A 12,052-nucleotide genomic window follows, 5' to 3' on the forward strand; every position below is an offset into this window, starting at 1 on the left:
TACAGACCTCAGATCGGCCATTCTCATGGTGTGCTGCTCCCTGCCTCCTCCTCCGTGTACAGGAACAGGAAAACTCAGGAAGGAGGAGGGGCGGGTTCAGTGCACTCAGCTCTGCACTGGTCTGAGAGTGACTTGTGGGAGGCAACTGGGGAGAGATGCCGGCTGGCATGCGTTGTTTGCGGTGTTCGGGAACCAAGCCACCCACACCGCCGCGGGCATTACGAGACTCAGCCCTGATTCGCCGGGACTCCAGAACACGGACCCTTTTCCAGGACGGTCCCGGCGAATCCAGGACGGTCCCGGCGAATCCGAGACGGTATATGTATTCAGCTGCTGATTTGCCCACTACATTCCAGAACTATCCAGAAGGCAAGGGGAAGCAGTCAAACCCACATCCAGTGCAGCTCAGAGCAGACCAGAGGCAATCACATACCACTCCACTGATAACAGAGCCAAACTAGGAGTGTGCTAAAAACATTTTGACACAAAAGCAGAGAAGGGGACAGCCTCATAGCACCCAGCTGTCCCTCATTTGGAGAGACTGCCCCCCTTTTAGAACAAAATGCCTCTGCCCCTCTTTCTTCCTCAGCTGTCCCTCATTTCAGCCTGATATATAGATCTTTATATAAAAAAATATATATATTATTTAATGGGTAACTCAACTCTTGTGGAAAACAAGATAACAAATAAAAAAAGAGCATATACATCCATTTGGTGATCTCCCCTAGTTAGAAGAACCATAGAAAACGTCACTTCCGGTTTCTAGTGTCAGTTTGCCCAGCCCTTGCAGCCAGGGGAGGAGCACAATCTGCACTTCATTAGCTTCAATGGAAGGCAGGTGAGACATCAGAGGTCTAAAAGACCCCTGATCTCTCATTAAAGAGAACCTGTCTTAAAAATAATATATCACATAGGGGACTTTTCATTTCCTGTGTGATATAAAGTTTTAGCGAAAGTAAAAAAAATAGAAAAATGGCAAGCATCAAAGCACTTAACCCCTCCCCCCAAAAAAAAAAAAGTTTACCTGTCAGATGCACACACATAAATGTAAATGTACCAGTTGGGTTATCTGCTTATGAAAACGTCTCTTGCAATACACATGCCTCATTTCGCCATGCACACACTGGAGCAAGAGCAATAATTCTAGGCCCAATATTCATTATTATTATATAGGATTTATATAGCGCCGACAGTTTACGTAGCGCTTTACAACTTGAGGGTAGACTGTACAAATACAATACACTTTAATACAGTAGGAATCAGAGGGCCCTGCTCGTTGGAGCTTACATAGTTATGGTTAACTCTAAACTGGTGACCTGCAGGGGCTTTCAAAGTGTTACCTATGGGAATTATGGAGTTCGCCATTGTTTTATGGGGGCATGCAAATTTAAAGCTTGACATGTTGGGCTATTTATTTGGCACAACCTATTATTTTATATTTTATTTAAACAATGGGTAATATATTACATTTTGTGTGCCCTAAAATTAAAGCGGAGCTTTGTCCAAAAGGGAAAGTTCCACTTTAAATCCCCCCCCCTTTCACCTTTGGAGAGTGGGTACCTAGTTTTGACCCCACTTTCGCTCGGATTCCTTTCCAGAAGATTTCAGGACCATTCACAAAATGCAGCACAGCTCAAGCAGCATAGCCTGCTGCCCACAGTTAAGATGCTGGCACCAGGAACCCGAAGGCAAGTGAAGAACTAGTCCAGGTGAGGACAGCGCTGGTTCCCTGGACAGGTAAGTGTCTTATTAATAAAAGTCAGCAGGTACAGAATTTGTAGCTGTTGACTTTGATTTTTTTTTTTTTCAAAGTGGAGAACCGCTTTAACTTTAGTATATTTGTTACTGAACTTTTGCACTCGAAAAAATACGCAAAGATCATCTGATATAAAAAATTTAAACAAAACACAATTTTATTCGCCAGGGTAGCTGCTTTCAGAAAATATACAATGCTTAAGAGTTTCAGGCCTAAAAGGATTTTTCAAACGTGTGCAAAAAAACCCACAAAAACGGTTCTGGCAGTGAAAGGGTTAAACACAATTGTGTGAAAACCAGAACAGTTTCTTAATAACTACAAGACTAAGTCCCGGTTCACACATATGCAATGCGAGACCAAAGTCGCGCAGGATCCTTTTTTTGGTCCGCAAGAGAATCGGTTCACATGGGTGTTCACACCTATGAGATCCGATTCCTGTCCGAACTGCGATATGCGAACTAATCTGGGGGTGTCGTTAACTTTGCATTGACACTCTCAGCAGTTCGCATATAGCAGTGTGAATTGCCTGCGAGTCGGTTGGGAATTTGCAGTGTTCCCGCATTGCACCAATGTGAACCGACACTAACTTTATTCCATATTGTGCTTAGCGGAGTCATACAAACGACCACAAGGGGAAATTTGATCTCTCTGAACATAAACCTGATCATACAGCCCAATGCTGACCACCCAGGGCAACCTAATGAGGAGAAAGAGAACTGCAGTTAACAGAAAAATCCAAACTAAATAGGATTTAGGCATTCCCAGGCCATGCCGTTCTTTTCCTTCAAATTCTTGACTGCAATTATTTAAAGGTTTGTGCGCAGTGAACAGGTGCAAGGAAGTACGAAGCTGCTTCCTGAAAAGAGGTGAAAGGATTACTGTATTACTGGCCTCATGGACAGTTCGGTCCCCTCCATCCCTGCCTGCCAATCCAGAGTACAGTAAATTCCTGAGGCGCACAGCGCCCAGGCTCAGTGAATGTCTTTCTAAGAATACTGCATCTCCCCCTCCTCGGCAAAGGGCCTGGAAATTCCTTCACCGTGAAAAACTGAGGAGCGATACAATTTCCTCAGAGTGAAACATGTGTCCTTGCTACTATTGTTTTAGCAGGAAATTTGGAAAAGCTTTCCTCGTATCCTTATGTTCTGTACATGCCTGCAAGTTCCTAGAACTATAGGACAAGTATAGATTTCGTTGCACAGTGAACAATAGAAGCTCATGTGTCTTTAGTCAGATGAAGAAGTCAACAAGGAAAGGGACTTTGAACACATGATTGGAGCCTATTTCCAGAGGTCCACTGGTCAGGATAGAGACTATCAGAAAATTATATAATATCAATGCTGATGCAGTTGTAGACAGGTGCCTACATATTCTGACTCCAATTGTTGTAATAGTGACTTAACCCTTGCTGAGACCTATTCCTGGCCTGTATAAGCAGATACAATCACGCGGACAATCGTTATCAGATAGCTGAACTCACCAGACACAGTTTCTTTCCATCCACTTAGGTTTTATTGCAAGCAGTAGGTAAAGCAGACAGCAAAATGTAGCAGATGATTGAAGATGGTATCTGCAAGTCAATGTGCATGGTAATGTGTTCCTGGATGCGAGCAGATTGTATGAAGGCCTAGACACATGTGGCCATCTCTATCCCCACAAGCATAAAGAAACAGGAACAGGAAATACATCAGCAATGGGAGGGGACAGGAGGGAACACAGAAGGGAAAAGAAAAGTGCAACAACCGAAATAACCGCAAGATGGCAGTATAATGACCAAATATGTAGAAGTCAAATAACAATGGCTTATAAAAATTAACTATATAAATTCTCACAACATGTGTAACAGCACACTACATATTAATTCTACTTTGTATTACAAATGGTTGGTGTAGTGTTTTAGGAGTTAATGGTGTGCTGTGATATGCCTTCCCCTGCATGTGTTTAGAAGTGATATGTGTGGGAAAAGGTTTGGTTTTAGTGTCGGTTCACATTGGTGCGATGCGGGAACCCTACAAATCCACTGCAGGTTCCCGCATCGCACCTGATTAGCAGGCAGTTCACACTGCCATATGCGAACTGCTGGGAGTTTCAATACAAAGTTAATGATGCATATCTCAGCGCGAACTGTCAATTCGGACAGGAAGCGCTCAGATTCTGGTGTGGACCAAAAAAAAGGTCCTGCACGACTTTGGCCCGATTGCGATGCAAATTCAGCCATACAATCTGTATGGCTGAATTTGCATCCCACAGACACCACATGTGACTTGCAGAGCAGTGTGGTGCGAATCATATGTGATGTCTGACATCACTATAATGTAAACCGGCACTTAGGGTCCCCTGGGAAAGTGCAAGGGTGACCAGGCACATGGAGATGTAGTCGCTGTACCAATAGTAGAGTTACCCCACAGAAAGACCCGGATATGGGTTGGAGGACGGAATCTTTATTATTCACCTTATGGAGAACAAGTACAACAAAAAGATATGAGCACCACAACCACAGCACTTGAGAAAGGGAAGAATGGATAATGTCATGTTTATGGATGTTGCATAATTCTGCGTTCTGATAGAAACAACTGAGAACTTTATATACAAGTGTCTTTTTTCAAGTAAAATAAGTTCTGGTTAGGCAACAATGCCTAGTTTTTGTAAAGATAGAGTGTGCACCTACAGCAGTGGCAGCTGGTGCTCGGTGATTCGGGGGGGGTGTCAAACCAATTCAGGGTAATTCGGTCATTCGTGGGGGCCCCCCGTACGGCCAGCCGGCCAGCCTCCTTACCTCCTCCTGTCCGAGCTGGTGAGTGCTGGATGGCTAAGCCGCATGCCGTGTGTCTCCTCCCTCTTCCTGGCCAGTGTCCAGTAAGATCGCTTCACCTTTTGGCCAATCGGGAAAGGGGTCTCACAACCCTCTTCCTGATTGGCTGGGAGGAGAATCAGTGTGACAATAGTGAATATTTATTCGCTATTGCCATACAACTGGGTGGGCTCAGGGCGCAGTGCTATATGTATATATGTAGCACTGTCCCCATAAGGCTTGCTGTGTGATGACTTCTTGGGTCTCCTCTGATTACCTGCAGACAGTCACTAGGGGGGATTTTCACACATCCATCCTTACTCCCAGTTTCTCGTTACTCAATAAACTGTCCAGGGGATTTGGTTTTATATTTATTGGGGAACTTGGATGGGAGAAGGGAATAGAGGGATACTCCAACTGAACTATTCACAGTTGATAAGGACAACTGTCACTTGGCCTCACCAGGTTATTTGTGGAAGCAGACACACTGCTTTAACCATACTGCCACTTGTATGGAAGAATGAAGTCTTCTTGCTCTTTTCAGCAGCAGACTTGATGCAACTACATTATCTTCAGTAGAAAAACAGTGAAAGAAGAGTCCGTGGAGAGGAAAAACGTCCAACAGGAAGCTCAGGTAGTGTGCTGAATAGATGTGACCTTCACCAAAACACCCAAAGTAATAGCCTCTTACCAGACTTATATGATCCCCATGACAGAGATCATATAGCGCTTGCAACAAGGGCTCCTCACACTCCACAGCACTCCTCGATTCTTGTACATGTAAAGGATCACCTCCAGCAAAGAACTGCCTTAGTACCATCAAACAATATCCTCTCGTGGGGACATATAGTCATGTCACATGTAGGAAAAAGAGACCTCGCATGGTGTAATACGTTCAAGATATTACTTTAATAAGAAGTAGATTTTACACTCACATGTGAATCACGACATATAGGCATCAAGTTATGGTCTTGCGGGGATCTCCAGATGAAATGTGCGGTAGCTGCAGCCCGGTCTCCTGAGTGAAGTAACAGGACACTAAAGGGTGTGCATAAAGCAGACGATCACCGGTCCCCTACCGGTTTCATCAAAATATGACATCATCAGGGGGCGTCCCATAAGTATCCAATAAGTATCACTTCTGTCATGTTCGGCGGGCAGTAAGCCCAACAAACATGACCCATTCAAGCAAATGAGGAAGCGCCACAAATACCACGTAACTGGGTACAACCCAGGCATGTTGATGCGGCAATCATCGGGTTAAAACAGAAGCTTAGGGGTTGCCCTTATTTTTCATTTTTAGTGGAGCTAATGTATTTTCTGTATTTTCCAAATGCATATTGATAGTTTGGAGGCGGCTTGACATGTTTACATAGTAGGTGAGGTTGAATAAAGACATCAGTCCATCCAGTTCAACCTGTGTAGGTGTGTGTGTGTCAGTGACGGTATTCATTTCCCATATCCCTGAATATTGTGTTCTTTGAGATGCATGTCCAAGAGTCTTTTAAAAGTATTGATACTCCCCACTGATACCACCAATTGTGGAAGAGAGTTCCACATTCTCACCGCCCTGACAGGGAAAAACCCCCTAAGCAGCTTAGGGTTAAACCACTTCTCCTCTAATCTCATTGTGTGGCCACGTGTCCTCTTACACTCTCTGAGACTAAATAGTTTCTTTCCTATGCTGGGATCGCCATTGAGGTATTTGTAAATCGCTATCATGTCCCCTCTCAGGCGTCTTTACTCCAGGGAGAATAAGTTAAGCACTTGTAATCGCTCCTCGTTATTAAGGTCTTCCAATCCCCTAATTAGTTTAGTTTAAACTGCTGGCAACAAAAATGAGTACACCCCTAATTGATACTGTAAGATATCATATAATAGTGAAAGATATCATGTATATTCTTTTTGAGTTTGCCATATTTATCATTATGGTTAACGAAGGGCTAGAAGTTTAAATGTGCATATATATATATATATATCTACAGTATCTCACATAATTAGAGTACACCCCTCACATTTTTTAAATATTTTATTATATCTTTTCATGTGACAACACTGAAGAAATGACATTGGCTACAATGTAAAGTAGTGAGTGTACAGCTTGTATAACAGTGTAAATTTGCTGTCCTCTCAAAATAACTCAACACACAGCCATTATTGTCTAAATCGCTGGCAACAAAAGTGAGTACACCCCTAAGTGCACATGTCCAAATTGGGCCCAATTAGCCATTGTCCCTCCCCGATGTCATGTGACTTGTTAGTGTTACAAAGTCTCAGGTGTGAATGGGGAGTAGGTGTGTTAAATTTGTGTTATCGCTCTCACTCTCTTATACTGATCACTGGAAGATCAACATGGCACCTCATGGCAAAGAACTCTTTGAGGATCTGAAAAAAGAATTGTTGCTCTACATAAAGACGGACTAGGCTATAAGAAGATTGCCAAGACCCTGAAACTGAGCTGCAGCATGGTGGCCAAGACCATACAGCGGTTTATCAGGACAGGTTCCACTCAGAACAGGCCTCGCCATGGTTGACCAAAAAAGTTAGGTGCATGTGCTCAGCATCATATCCAGAGGTTGTCTTTGGGAAATAGACGTATGAGTGCTGCCAGCATTGCTGCAGAGGTTGAAGGGGTAGGGGGTCAGCCTGTCAGTGCTCCGACCATACACTGCACACTGCATCAAATTGGTCTGCATGGCTGTCATTCCAGAAGGAAACCTCTTCTAAAGATGATGCACAAGAAAGCCTGTAAACAGTTTGCTGAAGACAAGCAGACTAAGGATGTGGATTACTGGAACGGTGTCCTGTGGTCTGATGAGACCAAGATAAACTTATTTAGTACAAATGGTGTTAAGCGTGTGGCGGCAACCAGGTGAGGAGTACAAAGACAAGTGTGTCTTGCCTACAGTCAAGCATGGTGGTGAGAGTGTCGTGGTTTGGGGCTGCATGAGTCCTGCCAGCACTGGGGAGCTACAGTTTATTGAGGGAACCAAATGCCAACATGTACTGAGACATACTGAAGCAGAGCATGATCCCCTACCTTCGGAGACTGGGCCGTAGGGCAGTATTCCAACATGATAACGACCCCAAACACATCTCCAAGACAACCACTGCCTTGCTAAAGAAGCAGAGGGTAAAGGTGATGGACTGGCCAAGCATGTCTCCAGACCTAAACCCTATTTTGTAGGGCATCCTCAAACGGAAGGTGGAGGAGCGCAAGGTCTCTAACATCCACCAGCTCGGTGACGTCGTCATGGAGGAGTGGAAGAGGACTCCAGTGACAACCTGTGAAGCTCTGGTGAACTCCATACCCAAGAGGGTTAAGGTAGTGCTGGCAAATAATGGTGGCCAAACAAAAGATTTGACACTTTGGGCCCAATTTGGACATTTTCACTTAGGGGGGTGTACTCACTTTTGTTGCCAGCAGTTTTGACATTAATGGCTGTGTGTTTAGTTATTTTGAGGGGACAGCAAATTTACACTGTTATACAAGCTGTACACTCACTACTTTACATTGTAGCAAAATGTCATTTATTCAGTGTTGCCACATGAAAAGATATAATAAAATATTTACAAAAATGTGAAGGGTGCACTCACTTTTGTGAGATACTGTATATATATATATGTGCTTTTTCTTTTTTGTTGTATTTTTTTGTTTTGTTTGTCTATAGTATAAGAGCCGGTTCACACTATTACGACTTGCCAGACGACTTGGTCAGCCTGGCAAGTCACGCACCTTCGGGTCCATTGAGGAGTACAGGAACCGTTCTAATAGGAGCGACACAAGTCGCTCCGACTTAGAAAAAGGGTCCTGTACTACTTCGGGGCGACCTGGAGGCGACTTGCATAGACATTCATTAGATGAAGTCCGTTCAAGTCGTGCCAAAGTCGCGGTGCACGCGACTTCACAGGTCGTCCCCGAAGTCGGAGCGACCTAATGTGAAGGGGGACTAAATGTAAAAACTCTAATAAAACGATATTAAAAAAAACAGACAATTAGAAGGGCATCACATCAACTCCCTGCCTTATGTCAAAAGCCTCTGAAAAGTGTTTTTGACAGCTCTGAATCCAAAAACGAAAAGTTCTTTGAGGTAGAGGTGAAATATATACGTTTTCTGGAGTTAGTGCCCAGAACAGCTGGTAAGCAGCTACGGTATGACAGATTTTCTGTTGATTACACCTTTTACCGTTTTGCGAATGCCGCTCTGTCTAAGAAATTGAATTTACAGCAAGCCAGTGCACATGTTCATCTGACATCTGGGAAATGTGAAAAATGGGACATTTCACAGCATAAGTTGCTGTTTAAAACCCTTCAAGGCAGAGGGGGAACAGCTGCTGTGATTAGCATCAGAAGATGCTGTACCTGGGAAAGTACGATGGGAACATAGGATCCCTTCACTTGAAGGAATGCAAGAGTTGATGTCATTGTAAATTTGGGGCTCCGGTGTAATGTACATTTTGCCATGGGGCTGGGTCAGCTGACTTGCATAGCACAGAGCAGTAATGACAAGAATGGGCTTCCTAACATAGAACTGCAAAATCAATTCACTAAACCACTTTATCACATGATCAGTTTGTCATAAACATGTTACATTCACACCTAAGTATCACACGGGTGTGAAATTTTTAAATCTTTTTGAATATACAGTATATATACAGTATATATACATATATATATATATATATATATATATTATTTATTTATTTATTTTTTCCAACAAAGTGGGAAAGGTAAGAGTTTCCTTCCCTATTTTTGCTATTTCTGGTAATATTAGGGCAAGAAATGCAGAAAGCAATAAAAACCTGATATGCTTCAATTTCTCCCACTTTACTATATAAACTTGATTTTGCTGATGGGGCTCATCCACTCAGAGAGATACGCTATGTAGCACCTTCTAGTGTGGAGGGCTAGGAATGTACATAGGTTTTTTGTAGCGTAGGCAAATTGTTTGTCTGTGTGTAGCACTGCCCCCTTGAGGACTGCTGGATATTACACTTTCGGGGTCCCCCTGGGTTACCGTTAGCAACACTGGTATTCACAATTTAACACTTTACTTCTTGGCTCAGTCAATGATCAGTCCAGGGGTTTGTAGTTGTTTTTGGTGTTTTATTTTAAATAGGGATGGGAGAAGGGAATAGTGAGATACTCCAAATTAACTATTTGCAAGGTGTGGAGGACATCTATCTGTAGATACAGCCAGGCTGTTGATCCACCTTGCCACTTAGGTGGATTTAGAAAAAGTCCCTTTCCAGATGACTTAATGAACTAATGTTATCTTCAGGACACTCTCTTAGTATCCTCTTTCACATATTGGACTAGGTGGGACTTTATATGAGACCCAAGCTGGTGTTGCCCGGCGCCTCCATCCCTATAACAAAACACAAAATGAGGTTGAAGGATTGTAAGAGGTGCATGAAAGTCAGCCAGCCCCCAGTCTGATGTACTCACCCTCCAGTCTGTCACCAACCAAATAAAACCTGTCTCTTGGTACAAAGAACAGGGGTTTAGTTGACACACATTTGCAAACGCATGTGAAAGCTGCAGAGCCACTTCACGGCACCCTGTTATATCTGCAGTCCTACACTCTTAATTTAGTGTCCTCACACTGGAGGCACATGGCCGCTAATGGGTGGATGGGGGAACAGGTGAGAGGGAGACAGTCCAACCTCCCCCAACCCACCCTCATCCACAAACTGGCTGTTGTCTCAAAGACTCAAATAATTAGGTTTATAACCATGGTGCAAACTGGAAAAGACCAGCTGAAAAGCATTACACCTCCATCCCCTTGGTGGATGCAGTATATAGATAGGAAGGGATTTTATGTATGGGGCATGGCCTGTAAAGCACACTGCCTTTGAAATCCCTAATTTCCTTTTGGGACTTTATGTGAGACAAGCAGGTCATGCTATTGGTCTCCATCCCTGTATACGGAAAACACTAAAGTCAAATCAAAACTGCATCCACCAAAAATGCACGAAAATCGCACGGTGGGACTTTATATGAGGCACCAAGCTGTAAGCAAGGTGTCTCCATCCCTGGTTGCTTAAACATATTGGACTAGGTGGGACTTTATATGAGACCCAAGCTGGTGTTGCCTGGCGCCTCCATCCCTATAACAAAACACAAAATGAGGTTGAAGGATTGTAAGAGGTGCATGAAAGTCAGCCAGCCCCCAGTCTGATGTACTCACCCTCCAGTCTGTCACCAACCAAATAAAACCTGTCTCTTGGTACAAAGAACAGGGGTTTAGTTGACACACATTTGCAAATGCATGTGAAAGCTGCAGAGCCACTTCACGGCACCCTGTTATATCTGCAGTCCTACACTCTTAAAGTCTTAAAGTCCCAAAAGGAAATTAGGGATTTCAAAGGCAGTGTGCTTTACAGGCCATGCCCCATACATAAAATCCCTTCCTATCTATATACTGCATCCACCAAGGGGATGGAGGTGTAATGCTTTTCAGCTGGTCCTTTCCGGATTGCACCATGGTTATAAACCTAATTATTTGAGTCTTTGAGACAACAGCCAGTTTGTGGATGAGGGTGGGTTGGGGGAGGTTGGGCTGTCTCCCTCTCACCTGTTCCCCCATCCACCCATTAGCGGCCATGTGCCTCCAGTGTGAGAATTAAGAGTGTAGGACTGCAGATATAACAGGGTGCCGTGAAGTGGCTCTGCAGCTTTCACATGCGTTTGCAAATGTGTGTCAACTAAACCTCTGTTCTTTGTACCAAGAGACAGGTTTTATTTGGTTGGTGACAGACTGGAGGGTGAGTACATCAGACTGGGGGCTGGCTGACTTTCATGCACCTCTTACAATCCTTCAACCTCATTTAGTATCCTCTTTCTTCACTGACTATCCTACTCCGGGGTGCCCCCCCCCCCTCAGGTCAGACCCCTTGACATGATCCCCTGTACTCACGATGCTGTTTTTCTAGGGTCTCCAATGTCTCCCCCTCAGTCAGCTTTCCTTGACCTCGGGGTTCAGAGCCATTCCTCTGACCCTCAGGAAGACCTCCTAATGCCACGTGCCACTGCTACAGAGGAGGAGGCAGCCGCCACCCTCCTGCCAGGACTCTGCTCACCAGCCAAAGATCTCGCAGCACATGTGCTCCTGGCTTTTATACAGTATCACATAATGCACAGAGACAGCCTGTCTCTACCAATCACCAGGACTGTATCAAAGCCTATATATCCATTGGTCAGATTTCCTCCCACTGTTCAACATGCCTCCCTATTGGACTCAATGAATCACATACTGAGCACACTGGGCAGACCTAACTCACAGATCCTGCTCTCTGCTAGACAGAAAGCAATATACATTTGCCTGCTGCTCCTCTGATAGGCAGACAGAGCCAAAAACTATACTCTCTCACTAGCACCTACCTAGGAGGGTGCTACATGTGTATTAAATCTGGGTCGGGTGAGTGACTCAGAGAGGCTGGATAACTCCTTAGGCAGCACCTCTGGTACCTCCCCCTACTTGGTAGAACCTTAGAGAAGTTTC

This window comes from Pelophylax lessonae (assembly GCF_965119305.1).
Source record: "Pelophylax lessonae genome assembly, chromosome: 5".
NCBI classification, from domain to species: Eukaryota; Metazoa; Chordata; class Amphibia; order Anura; family Ranidae; genus Pelophylax; species Pelophylax lessonae.